At 41.4% G+C, this 18,652-nt stretch overlaps 10 non-coding genes across 10 annotated transcripts; all 10 read left to right on the forward strand.

The window, feature by feature from the left end:
* Positions 1-50: 50 nt before the first annotated feature.
* On the forward strand, positions 51-122 carry trnam-cau (transfer RNA methionine (anticodon CAU)). Its single transcript has one exon. It is a non-coding gene; the product is annotated as a tRNA-Met (tRNA).
* Positions 123-818: 696 nt separating this feature from the next.
* trnae-cuc (transfer RNA glutamic acid (anticodon CUC)) lies at positions 819-890 on the forward strand. The gene has a single exon. It is a non-coding gene; the product is annotated as a tRNA-Glu (tRNA).
* Positions 891-2,706: 1,816 nt separating this feature from the next.
* Positions 2,707-2,778, forward strand: trnae-cuc (transfer RNA glutamic acid (anticodon CUC)). The gene has a single exon. It is a non-coding gene; the product is annotated as a tRNA-Glu (tRNA).
* Positions 2,779-3,826: 1,048 nt separating this feature from the next.
* On the forward strand, positions 3,827-3,898 carry trnam-cau (transfer RNA methionine (anticodon CAU)). Its single transcript has one exon. It is a non-coding gene; the product is annotated as a tRNA-Met (tRNA).
* Positions 3,899-4,593: 695 nt separating this feature from the next.
* On the forward strand, positions 4,594-4,665 carry trnae-cuc (transfer RNA glutamic acid (anticodon CUC)). The gene has a single exon. It is a non-coding gene; the product is annotated as a tRNA-Glu (tRNA).
* Positions 4,666-5,713: 1,048 nt separating this feature from the next.
* On the forward strand, positions 5,714-5,785 carry trnam-cau (transfer RNA methionine (anticodon CAU)). Its single transcript has one exon. It is a non-coding gene; the product is annotated as a tRNA-Met (tRNA).
* A 695-nt stretch (positions 5,786-6,480) lies between these two features.
* Positions 6,481-6,552, forward strand: trnae-uuc (transfer RNA glutamic acid (anticodon UUC)). Its single transcript has one exon. It is a non-coding gene; the product is annotated as a tRNA-Glu (tRNA).
* Positions 6,553-12,080: 5,528 nt separating this feature from the next.
* trnam-cau (transfer RNA methionine (anticodon CAU)) lies at positions 12,081-12,152 on the forward strand. The gene has a single exon. It is a non-coding gene; the product is annotated as a tRNA-Met (tRNA).
* Positions 12,153-12,847: 695 nt separating this feature from the next.
* Positions 12,848-12,919, forward strand: trnae-cuc (transfer RNA glutamic acid (anticodon CUC)). Its single transcript has one exon. It is a non-coding gene; the product is annotated as a tRNA-Glu (tRNA).
* Positions 12,920-18,447: 5,528 nt separating this feature from the next.
* trnam-cau (transfer RNA methionine (anticodon CAU)) lies at positions 18,448-18,519 on the forward strand. Its single transcript has one exon. It is a non-coding gene; the product is annotated as a tRNA-Met (tRNA).
* The last annotated feature ends 133 nt before the right edge of the window (positions 18,520-18,652 follow it).

The following is an 18,652-nucleotide window of genomic DNA, read 5'->3' on the forward strand; positions in this document are numbered from 1 at the left end:
CCCCCTAAACCAGGTATTTTAGGTTCAAGTCCCATCAAAGGAGAGCACTCAGCAGAGTGGCGCAGCGGAAGCGTGCTGGGCCCATAACCCAGAGGTCGATGGATCGAAACCATCCTCTGCTAGTATGTGTTCATTTGCACTGATGGCTTTTCTAATCAGGATTAACCAAGCTAGTCAGCAAAGTGTAGGTTTATTCTCAACTGATGCCGATATAGATGATGGAAGCTGAGTTTCAGCGCGAGCTCCCAGTTCCACCTTCCATTTAATCGAGCAGCATTTTTATTTAATCCATCCTACATTGTCATTTCTTTTTTGGGGGGAAAAATAGCTGAGAAGGAACTCTTTCAAGACTATGTTACTTCACAAGTAATCAAAGTCAACGCTATGTTTAAGTAACTCTCTTGTCTTTAAGATAATGGTCCAGCAATCAGCACCTAGTAAAATTGCATACTCATGCTGAACCAACAAGATGTAGGTCAAAAAAGGACTATGGTTACACATTTTGAAGCAATTTGAGTCTATTAGGTGTACAAAACCCCATAATTATAATGCACAGGACAATAGCCTCCAAAATCCCGTATTGTGGATTTCAGGTCCATGGTCTTATTGGCTGAACGACAAGCAACATACAAATCACGAGACTTTTTCCATTTAGAATGGGCTTCTTTCAATTACATGCAGAATCAAACACTTTTAGATTGGATTAAAAATGCTTGCTAACAAGCTGATTCCCCAAATATGCACTGTTTGGACTGTTCCTCAACTCTCAAACATCACTGAGGTCTACTTTATAATTCAATCAGTTGCTTTGAAATCCTTCCCATATGGTCTAGCAGTTAGGATTCCTGGTTCTCACCCAGGTGGCCCGGGTTCAACTCCCGGTATGGGAATATCCTGCTCTTGGATGACTTGTATCCACATTACGTACAGGACATGTTGTGAAAGCAAGTGTAAAAACCTTTAATTGGTGTCCAGCAAGGCATAGAAAAATATCACGCATTTGGGCGCAGCTTTAATATCTAGTTATCGACCTTTAGCTTTTCCATGCAGTCTAACAGTTGTTGGATTTGAATGCATCCCTTCACAGGGACACGAACCTAAATCTAGCCCCTTAGACCACTCAGCCAGAATATCTGGTAGGGATCCAACACAAACTCAGAATGGCCAGATAGTGCTTCTTACCCAAAATGTTTTCATGCACTCAGTCAAATGCTTTGTTTGAAACAAAACAATATCTCAAATTTGAGAGCAAAATTAACTGTATTCAATGTCAAGAAATACTTCTATTTAGCAAAAGCAAAATACAAATCACGAGATTTGTTGCACGTAGAGTGGGCGTCTTTCCATTACATACAGAACCAAGCACTTTTAGATAGTAAAAATGCTTGCTTAAAAGCTGGTGCCCCAACTGAGCACTGTTCCTTAACCTCTCCAACATCCATGAGGCTTATGTTACACTTCAATCTTTTACACTTGATTCTTACATTTCCCATATGCTCTTGTGGTTAGGATATCTGTCAACTGGAATTGAATCCTGTCAGCAACGTCTGTTTGGGAGCACAACTTTCAAGCTTTCGTTCCATTTTATAAACCAGCATGTTTCATTTCTCAGCATTTCTTTCAGATCAAGGGCATGTAGGAAATCCTGGGTTCAGTCCCCTGCAGCGCCATTCAGTAGTCTGTTCATGGCACAAAGGGAAAGGTGTTGTCTCCAAACCTTGCTTGGAAAAAAATCATGACAGGCAGTAGATGGGGATGTAGCTCAGTGGTAGAGCACAGTGCTTCTGTGCAAGATCCCAGTTCTGCATTACCTTTGAATCTAGATAACACATTTTGAAGCAATTTGAGTCATTTAGATGTATATAGCCCCGTAGATATAATGCACTGGCCCCCTAAACCAGGTATTTTAGGTTCAAGTCCCATCGAAGGAGAGCACTCAGCAGAGTGGCGCAGCGGAAGCGTGCTGGGCCCATAACCCAGAGGTCGATGGATCGAAACCATCCTCTACTAGAATGTGTTACTTTGCACTGATGGATTTTCTAATCCGGATTAACCAAGCTAGTCAGCAAAGTGTAGGTTTATTCTCAACTGACGCCGATATAGATGATGGAAGCTGAGTTTCAGCGCGAGCTCCCAGTTCCACCTTCCATTTAATCGAGCAGCACTTTTATTTAATCCATCCTACATTGTCATTTCTTTTTTGGGGGGAAAAATAGCTGAGAAGGAACTCTTTCAAGACTATGTTACTTCACAAGTAATCAAAGTCAACGCTATGTTTAAGTAACTCTCTTGTCTTTAAGATAATGGTCCAGCAATCAGCACCTAGTAAAATTGCATACTCATGCTGAACCAACAAGATGTAGGTCAAAAAAGGACTATGGTTACACATTTTGAAGCAATTTGAGTCTATTAGGTGTACAAAACCCCATAATTATAATGCACAGGACAATAGCCTCCAAAATCCCGTATTGTGGATTTCAGGTCCATGGTCTTATTGGCTGAACGACAAGCAACATACAAATCACGAGACTTTTTCCATTTAGAATGGGCTTCTTTCAATTACATGCAGAATCAAACACTTTTAGATTGGATTAAAAATGCTTGCTAACAAGCTGATTCCCCAAATATGCACTGTTTGGACTGTTCCTCAACTCTCAAACATCACTGAGGTCTACTTTATAATTCAATCAGTTGCTTTGAAATCCTTCCCATATGGTCTAGCGGTTAGGATTCCTGGTTCTCACCCAGGTGGCCCGGGTTCAACTCCCGGTATGGGAATATCCTGCTCTTGGAAGACTTGTATCCACATTACGTACAGGACATGTTGTGAAAACAAGTGTAAAAACCTTTAATTGGTGTCCAGCAAGGCATAGAAAAATATCACGCATTTGGGCGCAGCTTTAATATCTAGTAATCGACCTTTAGCTTTTCCATGCAGTCTAACAGTGGTTGGATTTGAATGCATCCCTTCACAGGGACACGAACCTAAATCTAGCCCCTTAGACCACTCAGCCAGAATATCTGGTAGGGATCCAACACAAACTCAGAATGGCCAGATAGTGCTTCTTACCCAAAATGTTTTCATGCACTCAGTCAAATGCTTTGTTTGAAACAAAACAATATCTCAAATTTGAGAGCAAAATGAACTGTATTCAATGTCAAGAAATACTTCTATTTAGCAAAAGCAAAATACAAATCACGAGATTTGTTGCACGTAGAGTGGGCTTCTTTCCATTACATGCAGAACCAAGCACTTTTAGATAGTAAAAATGCTTGCTTAAAAGCTGATGCCCCAACTGAGCACTGTTCCTTAACCTCTCCAACATCCATGAGGCTTATGTTACACTTCAATCTTTTACACTTGATTCTTACATTTCCCATATGCTCTAGTGGTTAGGATTTCTGTCAACTGGAATTGAATCCTGTCAGCAACGTCTGTTTGGGAGCACAACTTTCAAGCTTTCGTTCCATTTTATAAACCAGCATGTTTCATTTCTCAGCATTTCTTTCAGATCAAGGGCATGTAGGAAATCCTGGGTTCAGTCCCCTGCAGCGCCATTCAGTAGTCTGTTCATGGCACAAAGGGAAAGGTGTTGTCTCCAAACCTTGCTTGGAAAAAAATCATGACAGGCAGTAGATGGGGATGTAGCTCAGTGGTAGAGCAAAGTGCTTCTGTGCAAGATCCCAGTTCTGCATTACCTTTGAATCTAGATAACACATTTTGAAGCAATTTGAGTCATTTAGATGTATATAGCCCCGTAGGTATAATGCACTGGCCCCCTAAACCAGGTATTTTAGGTTCAAGTCCCATCGAAGGAGAGCACTCAGCAGAGTGGCGCAGCGGAAGCGTGCTGGGCCCATAACCCAGAGGTCGATGGATCGAAACCATCCTCTGCTAGAATGTGTTTATTTGCACTGATGTTTTTTCTAATCAGGATTAACCAAGCTAGTCAGCAAAGTGTAGGTTTATTCTCAACTGATGCCGATATAGATGATTGAAGCTGAGTTTCAGCGCGAGCTCCCAGTTCCACCTTCCATTTAATTGAGCAGTATTTTATTTAATCCATCCTACATTGTCATTTCTTTTTTGGGGGAAAAAATAGCTGAGAAGGAACTCTTTCAAGACTATGTTACTTCACAAGTAATCAAAGTCAACGCTATGTTTAAGTAACTCTCTTGTCTTTAAGATAATGGTCCAGCAATCAGCACCTAGTAAAATTGCATACTCATGCTGAACCAACAAGATGTAGGTCAAAAAAGGACTATGGTTACACATTTTGAAGCAATTTGAGTCTATTAGGTGTACAAAACCCCATAATTATAATGCACAGGACAATAGCCTCCAAAATCCCGTATTGTGGATTTCAGGTCCATGGTCTTATTGGCTGAACGACAAGCAACATACAAATCACGAGACTTTTTCCATTTAGAATGGGCTTCTTTCAATTACATGCAGAATCAAACACTTTTAGATTGGATTAAAAATGCTTGCTAACAAGCTGATTCCCCAAATATGCACTGTTTGGACTGTTCCTCAACTCTCAAACATCACTGAGGTCTACTTTATAATTCAATCAGTTGGTTTGTAATCCTTCCCATATGGTCTAGCGGTTAGGATTCCTGGTTCTCACCCAGGTGGCCTGGGTTCAACTCCCGGTATGGGAATATCCTGCTCTTGGAAGACTTGTATCCACATTACGCACAGGACATGTTGTGAAAACAAGTGTAAAAACCTTTAATTGGTGTCCAGCGAGGCATAGAAAAATATCACGCATTTGGGCGCAGCTTTAATATCTAGTAATCGACCTTTAGCTTTTCCATGCAGTCTAACAGTTGTTGGATTTGAATGCATCCCTTCACAGGGACACGAACCTAAATCTAGCTCCTTAGACCACTCGGCCAGAATATCTAGTGGGGATCCAACACAAACTCAGAATGGCCAGATAGTGCTTCTTACCCAAAATGTTTTCATGCACTCAGTCAAATGCTTTGTTTGAAACAAAACAATATCTCAAATTTGAGAGCAAAATGAACTGTATTCAATATCAAGAAATACTTATATGTAGCAAAAGCAAAATACAAATCACGAGATTTGTTGCACGTAGAGTGGGCTTCTTTCCATTACATGCAGAACCAAGCACTTTTAGATAGTAAAAATGCTTGCTTAAAAGCTGGTGCCCCAACTGAGCACTGTTCCTTAACCTCTCCAACATCCATGAGGCTTATGTTACACTTCAATCTTTTACACTTGATTCTTACATTTCCCATATGCTCTAGTGGTTAGGATTTCTGTCAACTGGAATTGAATCCTGTCAGCAACGTCTGTTTGGGAGCACAAATTTCAAGCTTTCGTTCCATTTTATAAACCAGCATGTTTCATTTCTCAGCATTTCTTTCAGATCAAGGGCATGTAGGAAATCCTGGGTTCAGTCCCCTGCAGCGCCATTCAGTAGTCTGTTCATGGCACAAAGGGAAAGGTGTTGTCTCCAAACCTTGCTTGGAAAAAAATCATGACAGGCAGTAGATGGGGATGTAGCTCAGTGGTAGAGCACAGTGCTTCTGTGCAAGATCCCAGTTCTGCATTACCTTTGAATCTAGATAACACATTTTGAAGCAATTTGAGTCATTTAGATGTATATAGCCCCGTAGGTATAATGCACTGGCCCCCTAAACCAGGGATTTTATGTTCAAGTCCCATCGAAGGAGAGCACTCAGCAGAGTGGCGCAGCGGAAGCGTGCTGGGCCCATAACCCAGAGGTCGATGGATCGAAACCATCCTCTGCTAGAATGTGTTACTTTGCACTGATGGCTTTTCTAATCAGGATTAACCAAGCTAGTCAGCAAAGTGTAGGTTTATTCTCAACTGATGCCGATATAGATGATGGAAGCTGAGTTTCAGCGCGAGCTCCCAGTTCCACCTTCCATTTAATCGAGCAGCACTTTTATTTAATCCATCCTACATTGTCATTTCTTTTTTGGGGGAAAAATAGCTGAGAAGGAACTCTTTCAAGACTATGTTACTTCACAAGTAATCAAAGTCAACGCTATGTTTAAGTAACTCTCTTGTCTTTAAGATAATGGTCCAGCAATCAGCACCTAGTAAAATTGCATACTCATGCTGAACCAACAAGATGTAGGTCAAAAAGGGACTATGGTTACACATTTTGAAGCAATTTGAGTCTATTAGGTGTACAAAACCCCATAATTATAATGCACAGGACAATAGCCTCCAAAATCCCGTATTGTGGATTTCAGGTCCATGGTCTTATTGGCTGAACGACAAGCAACATACAAATCACGAGACTTTTTCCATTTAGAATGGGCTTCTTTCAATTACATGCAGAATCAAACACTTTTAGATTGGATTAAAAATGCTTGCTAACAAGCTGATTCCCCAAATATGCACTGTTTGGACTGTTCCTCAACTCTCAAACATCACTGAGGTCTACTTTATAATTCAATCAGTTGCTTTGTAATCCTTCCCATATGGTCTAGCGGTTAGGATTCCTGGTTTTCACCCAGGTGGCCCGGGTTCAACTCCCGGTATGGGAATATCCTGCTCTTGGAAGACTTGTATCCACATTACGCACAGGACATGTTGTGAAAACAAGTGTAAAAACCTTTAATTGGTGTCCAGCGAGGCATAGAAAAATATCACGCATTTGGGCGCAGCTTTAATATCTAGTAATCGACCTTTAGCTTTTCCATGCAGTCTAACAGTTGTTGGATTTGAATGCATCCCTTCACAGGGACACGAACCTAAATCTAGCCCCTTAGACCACTCGGCCAGAATATCTAGTGGTGTTGCCCTGAATGTATGATATCCGCAGTGTATATAAATGTGTGCTCTTACACTGAAACTGTCTTGCACCGGAAGTTCCGTTCATTAAAGTGAGTTCTGATTCAGTCAGAGACGCTAAACGAAGACTCCTGTTTTTCCTCCACGAAAAGCGCGTGTTGTCCCAGTGTTTCCCGTCCCTACAATGATCCGACCAACAGGTTATGGGCCCAGAGGGAATGAAGGGAACCGGTGGAACCGTTTGTGCTTCGATGGAGACGAAAGGAATTACGAATTATGGGAAACAAAGTTCCTCGGACACTTGCGGCTACTTGGGCTAAAAAGTACCATTTTGAACGAGCCGAGTGGCGGAGATGAAAATGACGGTGACGCTGATAAAAATGAGGAAGCCTATGCAGTGCTGATACAACTTCTTGACGACAGAAGTCTGTCACTTGTGATGAGAGAAGCCACAGATGACGGGCGGAAAGCGCTGGAAATTTTGCGCGAGCACTATGCCGGTAAGGGAAAACCACGTGTCATTAGCCTCTACACTGAGCTAATGTCGCTACACAAAACAGCTAATGAAAGCATCACGGACTATATCATAAGAGCGGAGACGACAATTACAGCTCTGAGAAATGCTGAAGAGACTCTGAGTGACGGGTTGCTTATTGCAATGATTCTGAAAGGATTACCTGAATCATTCAAGCCTTTTTCAATCCACGTGACTCAAAGTGACAGAGAAATGACTTTTGGAGAGTTCAAGGCAAAATTGAGGAGTTATGAATGCACAGAAAAGAGCACCAACTCTGAAGATAATGTGATGAAAGCAAATAACTGGGCAAAAGGAAAAAGTAGCTCAGACGTGACATGTTTCAACTGTGGAAAGAAAGGACATATGGCTCGTGAATGCAGAAATGAACGAAAAGAACAATATGAGAAGCAGTGGTGCAGTTACTGTAAAAGCCCCACACATAAAGACAGTAACTGTAGACGACAAAAGAAAACCAACGCTAAACAAGCAGCTGAGGCAGAAAACCACACTTTTGTATTTAAAGCAAGCAATTGTGATGTGTTGAAACAAAAGGGCCTCATGGTGGACACAGGGGCTACGTCACACATTGTGACAGACATCCAAAGTTTCAAAACCTTTGATGAGACCTTCACACCTGAGAGACACTTCATGGAGCTGGCTGACGGGACGAGGACAAGTGGAGTTGCCCTGAATCGTGGAGTAGCAGAGATCTACCTGCAAGACGACGAGGGACGCAGAGTAAAGGCTACGCTGGACGGAGCACTTTACATCCCTACGTACCCACAGGACATCTTCTCAGTCCAGGCAGCAACCGCCAAAGGAGCTGCCATCACCTTTAAGAAGGGAGGTAACCAGCTAATCCATAAAAACGGTACAAAGTTTGACATAAAAGAATATGGACGGTTGTACTATCTAAATACTGTTAACAATGAGAATGCTGTTAATGATGAATGTCACAAATGTCATGATATAGAAACTTGGCACAAGATCCTTGGACATTGTAACTATGAAGATTTGACAAAATTAGAAAATGTCACTGAGGGAATGAAAATCAAGAGTAAAGCCAACAATTCTACACCAGAATGTGAAGTTTGTGTAAAAGGGAAGTTTATTCAAACTCGAAACAGAGAGCCTGACACACGAGCAGAGGCAGTGTTAGAGCTAGTCCACACCGACCTGGCAGGACCAATAGAGCCAGAAGCTAAAGAGGGTTTTAAGTACACGCTGGCATTTACAGACGACTACTCTGGGGCAACATTTGTCTATTTCCTAAAGGCAAAAAGTGACACTGTTGAGGCGACTGAAAAATTCATTGCAGACGTCACACCTTATGGGAAAGTTAAACGTATGAGGTCAGATAATGGAACAGAATTCACTTCTAGACAGTTCCAGTCTTTACTCCGTAAGAATGCAATAAGACATGAGACCTCAGCGCCGTATTCACCCCACCAAAACGGGACGGCCGAGCGAAATTGGAGAACGCTTTTTGAGATGGCTCGGTGCATGTTACTTGAAAGTAATTTACCAAAAAACCTATGGACTTATGCTGTTATGACAGCCGCAGTGATTCGCAATAGGTGTTATAGCAAGCGTACAGGACAGACCCCTTATTACATGCTGACAGGGAAGAAGCCAGACATATCCAAAATGCAAATATTTGGATCAGTTTGTTACAGTTATCGACAAGACAAAAAGAAACTAGACTCACGATGTAATGAAGGAGTTTTTGTGGGTTATGACAAAAACAGTCCGTCATATTTAGTGTATTACCCAGACAGTGGACGAGTTCTGAAACACAGGTTGGTTAAGTTCCTCACTAAGAGTGTAGTTGAGCGCCATACCCAGACAAATAAAGATGAAGACGATGATTATGATCTACCAGTGGGATTGTTGCAGCGTCCCACTGCAAGAGATGAGACAAACGACGAGAGTCAAAGTGAGGCACAGGAGCCTAATATTGAAAGTTACGAGAACTGTACAAATGACTGTGAACCTGCAAAACAAGAACAGGAAGAACAAAGTGGGAGTAAAGAGCCACGTTACCCTAAAAGAAACCGGAAAAGTCCAATGTTTCTGAAATACTATGTTTGCAAAGAAGATGACCAAACCTTAACAAACATTGATTACTGTTACAGGGTGATGTATGGTGTGCCACAGACTTTTGAAGAAGCTGTACACTCCCCAAAGGCAAAGTTATGGACTAATGCCATGAAAGATGAAATGAAATCTCTGAAAGAAAACGACACATACACGTTGACCACACTGCCAGAAGGTAAAAATGCAGTGGGGGGACGTTGGGTATTTACAGTAAAAGATAATGCAGATCATACTGAGACTTTTAAAGCCAGGTACGTTGCTAAAGGCTACAGTCAAGTACAAGGAATTGACTACAAGGAGACGTTTTCTCCAACTGCGGACATGACATCAGTACGCTGTCTGATGCAAATGGCAGTACAGAACAATTTAAAACTTCACCAGATGGACGTAAAAACTGCTTATTTGCATGTGCCAATTGATTGTGAGGTGTACATGGAGCAACCAGAAGGATTTGAAGTAAAGTCAGACACGGGTGAAAAGTTAGTTTGCAAACTTAACAAATCTTTATATGGTTTGAAACAATCTGGAAGAAACTGGAACAAGATGTTGCACGATCATCTATGTGAAAGAGGCTTTGTTCAGAATCCTGTAGATCATTGTGTTTACAACAGTCAAACAGAAAATGAGAGAGTTATTTTGATAATTTGGGTTGATGATGTTATTATTGCTACTGACAATGAATGTTCACTCAAAAATGTAAAGCAAATGTTAAGTGAAAAATTTAAGATGAAAGATCTTGGTGAGCTTAAACATTTCTTAGGAATCGACTGTACTCAAGGCACAGAGATAAAACTAAACCAGAGAAGGTATATCTCAAAAATACTGGAATGGTTTAATATGTCAGACTGTAAGCCACGTTCTACTCCTTGTGAACAAAAACACAACTTTGATGCTGATGGTGAGCCAGTAGATGCAGCAAAGTATCGCGAACTAGTGGGCAGCTTGATATATTTAATGACTTGTACACGACCAGATTTAAGCTGGATTGTAAGCAAACTTTCTCAATATTTATCAGATCCAAAAGATCATCACTGGATAACCGCAAAACATGTGCTAAGATATCTAAAAGGTACATTGAACAAAGAGCTGTGTTATAAAAAGACAGAGGACAATCTGCACCTTATAGCATTTAGTGATGCAGATTGGGCAGCAGATTCTACTGACCGAAGAAGTACTACTGGTTACTGTTTTGCCCTGACTAAAAGTGGGCCTGTTATATGTTGGAAAACTAGGAAGCAGGCAACAGTAGCTTTGTCAACATGTGAGGCGGAGTATATGGCCATGGCAGCCACCGCTCAGGAGAGTTTATATCTTACACAACTACTGACAGGAAAGGACAGTGAACGTGAATATTCACCAGTTCTTTTGTATGGCGATAATCAGGGTGCAATAGCATTATCGAAAAATCCCATAAATCGTCAGAGGTGTAAGCATATTGACATAAAATACCACTTCATTAGGTCTGCACTCAATGACGGGAAAATCTGTATAGAGTATTGTGCTACAGCAGACATGGTTGCAGATATTTTTACAAAATCTGTTGTCAAACTAAAAATTGAGAGGTTTACAAATTTTCTTTTTGGAATGTAAATGTAAACTGTAATAGTTTAAAGGTGCATTTTTCGTTTGTATATATGTAAAATGTACAGTGTTAAGAGCAAGTGGGGGTGTTGCCCTGAATGTATGATATCCGCAGTGTATATAAATGTGTGCTCTTACACTGAAACTGTCTTGCACCGGAAGTTCCGTTCATTAAAGTGAGTTCTGATTCAGTCAGAGACGCTAAACGAAGACTCCTGTTTTTCCTCCACGAAAAGCGCGTGTTGTCCCGGTGTTTCCCGTCCCTACAATGATCTGACCAACAAGTGGGGATCCAACACAAACTCAGAATGGCCAGATAGTGCTTCTTACCCAAGATGTTTTCATGCACTCAGTCAAATGCTTTGTTTGAAACAAAACAATATCTCAAATTTGAGAGCAAAATGAACTGTATTCGATATCAAGAAATACTTCTATTTGGCAAAAGCAAAATACAAATCACGAGATTTGTTGCACGTAGAGTGGGCTTCTTTCCATTACATGCAGAACCAAGCACTTTTAGATAGTAAAAATGCTTGCTTAAAAGCTGGTGCCCCAACTGAGCACTGTTCCTTAACCTCTCCAACAGCCATGAGGCTTATGTTACGCTTCAATCTTTTACACTTGATTCTTACATTTCCCATATGCTCTAGTGGTTAGGATTTCTGTCAACTGGAATTGAATCCTGTCAGCAACGTCTGTTTGGGAGCACAACTTTCAAGCATTCGTTCCATTTTATAAACCAGCATTTTTCATTTCTCAGCATTTCTTTCAGATCAAGGGCATGTAGGAAATCCTGGGTTCAGTCCCCTGCAGCACCATTCAGTAGTCTGTTCATGGCACAAAGGGAAAGGTGTTGTCTCCAAACCTTGCTTGGAAAAAAATCATGACAGGCAGTAGATGGGGATGTAGCTCAGTGGTAGAGCACAGTGCTTCTGTGCAAGATCCCAGTTCTGCATTACCTTTGAATCTAGATAACACATTTTGAAGCAATTTGAGTCATTTAGATGTATATAGCCCCGTAGGTATAATGCACTGGCCCCCTAAACCAGGTATTTTAGGTTCAAGTCCCATCGAAGGAGAGCACTCAGCAGAGTGGCGCAGCGGAAGCGTGCTGGGCCCATAACCCAGAGGTCGATGGATCGAAACCATCCTCTGCTAGAATGTGTTACTTTGCACTGAATGCTTTCCTAATCAGGATTAACCAAGCTAGTCAGCAAAGTGTAGGTTTATTCTCAACTGATGCTGATATAGATGATGGAAGCTGAGTTTCAGCGCGAGCTCCCAGTTCCACCTTCCATTTAATCGAGCAGCACTTTTATTTAATCCATCCTACATTGTCATTTCTTTTTTGGGGGAAAAATAGCTGAGAAGGAACTCTTTCAAGACTATGTTACTTCACAAGTAATCAAAGTCAACGCTATGTTTAAGGAACTCTCTTGTCTTTAAGATAATGGTCCAGCAATCAGCACCTAGTAAAATTGCATACTCATGCTGAACCAACAAGATGTAGGTCAAAAAAGGACTATGGTTACACATTTTGAAGCAATTTGAGTCTATTAGGTGTACAAAACCCCATAATTATAATGCACAGGACAATAGCCTCCAAAATCCCGTATTGTGGATTTCAGGTCCATGGTCTTATTGGCTGAACGACAAGCAACATACAAATCACGAGACTTTTTCCATTTAGAATGGGCTTCTTTCAATTACATGCAGAATCAAACACTTTTAGATTGGATTAAAAATGCTTGCTAACAAGCTGATTCCCCAAATATGCACTGTTTGGACTGTTTCTCAACTCTCAAACATCACTGAGGTCTACTTTATACTTCAATCATTTGCTTTGTAATCCTTTCCATATGGTCCAGCGGTTAGGATTCCCGGTTCTCACCCAGGTGGCCCGGGTTCAACTCCCGGTATGGGAATATCCTGCTCTTGGAAGACTTGTATCCACAGTACGCACAGGACATGTTGTGAAAACAAGTGTAAAAACCTTTAATTGGTGTCCAGCGAGGCATAGAAAAATATCACGCATTTGGGCGCAGCTTTAATATCTAGTAATCGACCTTTAGCTTTTCCATGCAGTCTAACAGTTGTTGGATTTGAATGCATCCCTTCACAGGGACACGAACCTAAATCTAGCCCCTTAGACCACTCGGCCAGAATATCTAGTGGTGTTGCCCTGAATGTATGATATCCGCAGTGTATATAAATGTGTGCTCTTACACTGAAACTGTCTTGCACCGGAAGTTCCGTTCATTAAAGTGAGTTCTGATTCAGTCAGAGACGCTAAACGAAGACTCCTGTTTTTCCTCCACGAAAAGCGCGTGTTGTCCCAGTGTTTCCCGTCCCTACAATGATCCGACCAACAGGTTATGGGCCCAGAGGGAATGAAGGGAACCGGTGGAACCGTTTGTGCTTCGATGGAGACGAAAGGAATTACGAATTATGGGAAACAAAGTTCCTCGGACACTTGCGGCTACTTGGGCTAAAAAGTACCATTTTGAACGAGCCGAGTGGCGGAGATGAAAATGACGGTGACGCTGATAAAAATGAGGAAGCCTATGCAGTGCTGATACAACTTCTTGACGACAGAAGTCTGTCACTTGTGATGAGAGAAGCCACAGATGACGGGCGGAAAGCGCTGGAAATTTTGCGCGAGCACTATGCCGGTAAGGGAAAACCACGTGTCATTAGCCTCTACACTGAGCTAATGTCGCTACACAAAACAGCTAATGAAAGCATCACGGACTATATCATAAGAGCGGAGACGACAATTACAGCTCTGAGAAATGCTGAAGAGACTCTGAGTGACGGGTTGCTTATTGCAATGATTCTGAAAGGATTACCTGAATCATTCAAGCCTTTTTCAATCCACGTGACTCAAAGTGACAGAGAAATGACTTTTGGAGAGTTCAAGGCAAAATTGAGGAGTTATGAATGCACAGAAAAGAGCACCAACTCTGAAGATAATGTGATGAAAGCAAATAACTGGGCAAAAGGAAAAAGTAGCTCAGACGTGACATGTTTCAACTGTGGAAAGAAAGGACATATGGCTCGTGAATGCAGAAATGAACGAAAAGAACAATATGAGAAGCAGTGGTGCAGTTACTGTAAAAGCCCCACACATAAAGACAGTAACTGTAGACGACAAAAGAAAACCAACGCTAAACAAGCAGCTGAGGCAGAAAACCACACTTTTGTATTTAAAGCAAGCAATTGTGATGTGTTGAAACAAAAGGGCCTCATGGTGGACACAGGGGCTACGTCACACATTGTGACAGACATCCAAAGTTTCAAAACCTTTGATGAGACCTTCACACCTGAGAGACACTTCATGGAGCTGGCTGACGGGACGAGGACAAGTGGAGTTGCCCTGAATCGTGGAGTAGCAGAGATCTACCTGCAAGACGACGAGGGACGCAGAGTAAAGGCTACGCTGGACGGAGCACTTTACATCCCTACGTACCCACAGGACATCTTCTCAGTCCAGGCAGCAACCGCCAAAGGAGCTGCCATCACCTTTAAGAAGGGAGGTAACCAGCTAATCCATAAAAACGGTACAAAGTTTGACATAAAAGAATATGGACGGTTGTACTATCTAAATACTGTTAACAATGAGAATGCTGTTAATGATGAATGTCACAAATGTCATGATATAGAAACTTGGCACAAGATCCTTGGACATTGTAACTATGAAGATTTGACAAAATTAGAAAATGTCACTGAGGGAATGAAAATCAAGAGTAAAGCCAACAATTCTACACCAGAATGTGAAGTTTGTGTAAAAGGGAAGTTTATTCAAACTCGAAACAGAGAGCCTGACACACGAGCAGAGGCAGTGTTAGAGCTAGTCCACACCGACCTGGCAGGACCAATAGAGCCAGAAGCTAAAGAGGGTTTTAAGTACACGCTGGCATTTACAGACGACTACTCTGGGGCAACATTTGTCTATTTCCTAAAGGCAAAAAGTGACACTGTTGAGGCGACTGAAAAATTCATTGCAGACGTCACACCTTATGGGAAAGTTAAACGTATGAGGTCAGATAATGGAACAGAATTCACTTCTAGACAGTTCCAGTCTTTACTCCGTAAGAATGCAATAAGACATGAGACCTCAGCGCCGTATTCACCCCACCAAAACGGGACGGCCGAGCGAAATTGGAGAACGCTTTTTGAGATGGCTCGGTGCATGTTACTTGAAAGTAATTTACCAAAAAACCTATGGACTTATGCTGTTATGACAGCCGCAGTGATTCGCAATAGGTGTTATAGCAAGCGTACAGGACAGACCCCTTATTACATGCTGACAGGGAAGAAGCCAGACATATCCAAAATGCAAATATTTGGATCAGTTTGTTACAGTTATCGACAAGACAAAAAGAAACTAGACTCACGATGTAATGAAGGAGTTTTTGTGGGTTATGACAAAAACAGTCCGTCATATTTAGTGTATTACCCAGACAGTGGACGAGTTCTGAAACACAGGTTGGTTAAGTTCCTCACTAAGAGTGTAGTTGAGCGCCATACCCAGACAAATAAAGATGAAGACGATGATTATGATCTACCAGTGGGATTGTTGCAGCGTCCCACTGCAAGAGATGAGACAAACGACGAGAGTCAAAGTGAGGCACAGGAGCCTAATATTGAAAGTTACGAGAACTGTACAAATGACTGTGAACCTGCAAAACAAGAACAGGAAGAACAAAGTGGGAGTAAAGAGCCACGTTACCCTAAAAGAAACCGGAAAAGTCCAATGTTTCTGAAATACTATGTTTGCAAAGAAGATGACCAAACCTTAACAAACATTGATTACTGTTACAGGGTGATGTATGGTGTGCCACAGACTTTTGAAGAAGCTGTACACTCCCCAAAGGCAAAGTTATGGACTAATGCCATGAAAGATGAAATGAAATCTCTGAAAGAAAACGACACATACACGTTGACCACACTGCCAGAAGGTAAAAATGCAGTGGGGGGACGTTGGGTATTTACAGTAAAAGATAATGCAGATCATACTGAGACTTTTAAAGCCAGGTACGTTGCTAAAGGCTACAGTCAAGTACAAGGAATTGACTACAAGGAGACGTTTTCTCCAACTGCGGACATGACATCAGTACGCTGTCTGATGCAAATGGCAGTACAGAACAATTTAAAACTTCACCAGATGGACGTAAAAACTGCTTATTTGCATGTGCCAATTGATTGTGAGGTGTACATGGAGCAACCAGAAGGATTTGAAGTAAAGTCAGACACGGGTGAAAAGTTAGTTTGCAAACTTAACAAATCTTTATATGGTTTGAAACAATCTGGAAGAAACTGGAACAAGATGTTGCACGATCATCTATGTGAAAGAGGCTTTGTTCAGAATCCTGTAGATCATTGTGTTTACAACAGTCAAACAGAAAATGAGAGAGTTATTTTGATAATTTGGGTTGATGATGTTATTATTGCTACTGACAATGAATGTTCACTCAAAAATGTAAAGCAAATGTTAAGTGAAAAATTTAAGATGAAAGATCTTGGTGAGCTTAAACATTTCTTAGGAATCGACTGTACTCAAGGCACAGAGATAAAACTAAACCAGAGAAGGTATATCTCAAAAATACTGGAATGGTTTAATATGTCAGACTGTAAGCCACGTTCTACTCCTTGTGAACAAAAACACAACTTTGATGCTGATGGTGAGCCAGTAGATGCAGCAAAGTATCGCGAACTAGTGGGCAGCTTGATATATTTAATGACTTGTACACGACCAGATTTAAGCTGGATTGTAAGCAAACTTTCTCAATATTTATCAGATCCAAAAGATCATCACTGGATAACCGCAAAACATGTGCTAAGATATCTAAAAGGTACATTGAACAAAGAGCTGTGTTATAAAAAGACAGAGGACAATCTGCACCTTATAGCATTTAGTGATGCAGATTGGGCAGCAGATTCTACTGACCGAAGAAGTACTACTGGTTACTGTTTTGCCCTGACTAAAAGTGGGCCTGTTATATGTTGGAAAACTAGGAAGCAGGCAACAGTAGCTTTGTCAACATGTGAGGCGGAGTATATGGCCATGGCAGCCACCGCTCAGGAGAGTTTATATCTTACACAACTACTGACAGGAATGGACAGTGAACGTGAATATTCACCAGTTCTTTTGTATGGCGATAATCAGGGTGCAATAGCATTATCGAAAAATCCCATAAATCGTCAGAGGTGTAAGCATATTGACATAAAATACCACTTCATTAGGTCTGCACTCAATGACGGGAAAATCTGTATAGAGTATTGTGCTACAGCAGACATGGTTGCAGATATTTTTACAAAATCTGTTGTCAAACTAAAAATTGAGAGGTTTACAAAATTTCTTTTTGGAATGTAAATGTAAACTGTAATAGTTTAAAGGTGCATTTTTCGTTTGTATATATGTAAAATGTACAGTGTTAAGAGCAAGTGGGGGTGTTGCCCTGAATGTATGATATCCGCAGTGTATATAAATGTGTGCTCTTACACTGAAACTGTCTTGCACCGGAAGTTCCGTTCATTAAAGTGAGTTCTGATTCAGTCAGAGACGCTAAACGAAGACTCCTGTTTTTCCTCCACGAAAAGCGCGTGTTGTCCCGGTGTTTCCCGTCCCTACAATGATCTGACCAACAAGTGGGGATCCAACACAAACTCAGAATGGCCAGATAGTGCTTCTTACCCAAGATGTTTTCATGCACTCAGTCAAATGCTTTGTTTGAAACAAAACAATATCTCAAATTTGAGAGCAAAATGAACTGTATTCGATATCAAGAAATACTTCTATTTGGCAAAAGCAAAATACAAATCACGAGATTTGTTGCACGTAGAGTGGGCTTCTTTCCATTACATGCAGAACCAAGCACTTTTAGATAGTAAAAATGCTTGCTTAAAAGCTGGTGCCCCAACTGAGCACTGTTCCTTAACCTCTCCAACAGCCATGAGGCTTATGTTACGCTTCAATCTTTTACACTTGATTCTTACATTTCCCATATGCTCTAGTGGTTAGGATTTCTGTCAACTGGAATTGAATCCTGTCAGCAACGTCTGTTTGGGAGCACAACTTTCAAGCATTCGTTCCATTTTATAAACCAGCATTTTTCATTTCTCAGCATTTCTTTCAGATCAAGGGCATGTAGGAAATCCTGGGTTCAGTCCCCTGCAGCACCATTCAGTAGTCTGTTCATGGCACAAAGGGAAAGGTGTTGTCTCCAAACCTTGCTTGGAAAAAAATCATGACAGGCAGTAGATGGGGATGTAGCTCAGTGGTAGAGCACAGTGCTTCTGTGCAAGATCCCAGTTCTGCATTACCTTTGAATCTAGATAACACATTTTGAAGCAATTTGAGTCATTTAGATGTATATAGCCCCGTAGGTATAATGCACTGGCCCCCTAAACCAGGTATTTTAGGTTCAAGTCCCATCGAAGGAGAGCACTCAGCAGAGTGGCGCAGCGGAAGCGTGCTGGGCCCATAACCCAGAGGTCGATGGATCGAAACCATCCTCTGCTAGAATGTGTTACTTTGCACTGAATGCTTTCCTAATCAGGATTAACCAAGCTAGTCAGCAAAGTGTAGGTTTATTCTCAACTGATGCTGATATAGATGATGGAAGCTGAGTTTCAGCGCGAGCTCCCAGTTCCAC

This window comes from Eucyclogobius newberryi, unplaced genomic scaffold (genome assembly GCF_026437365.1).
Source record: "Eucyclogobius newberryi isolate DKJ021-1_F unplaced genomic scaffold, fEucNew1.0.hap1 SCAF_8, whole genome shotgun sequence".
NCBI lineage: Eukaryota > Metazoa > Chordata > Actinopteri > Gobiiformes > Gobiidae > Eucyclogobius > Eucyclogobius newberryi.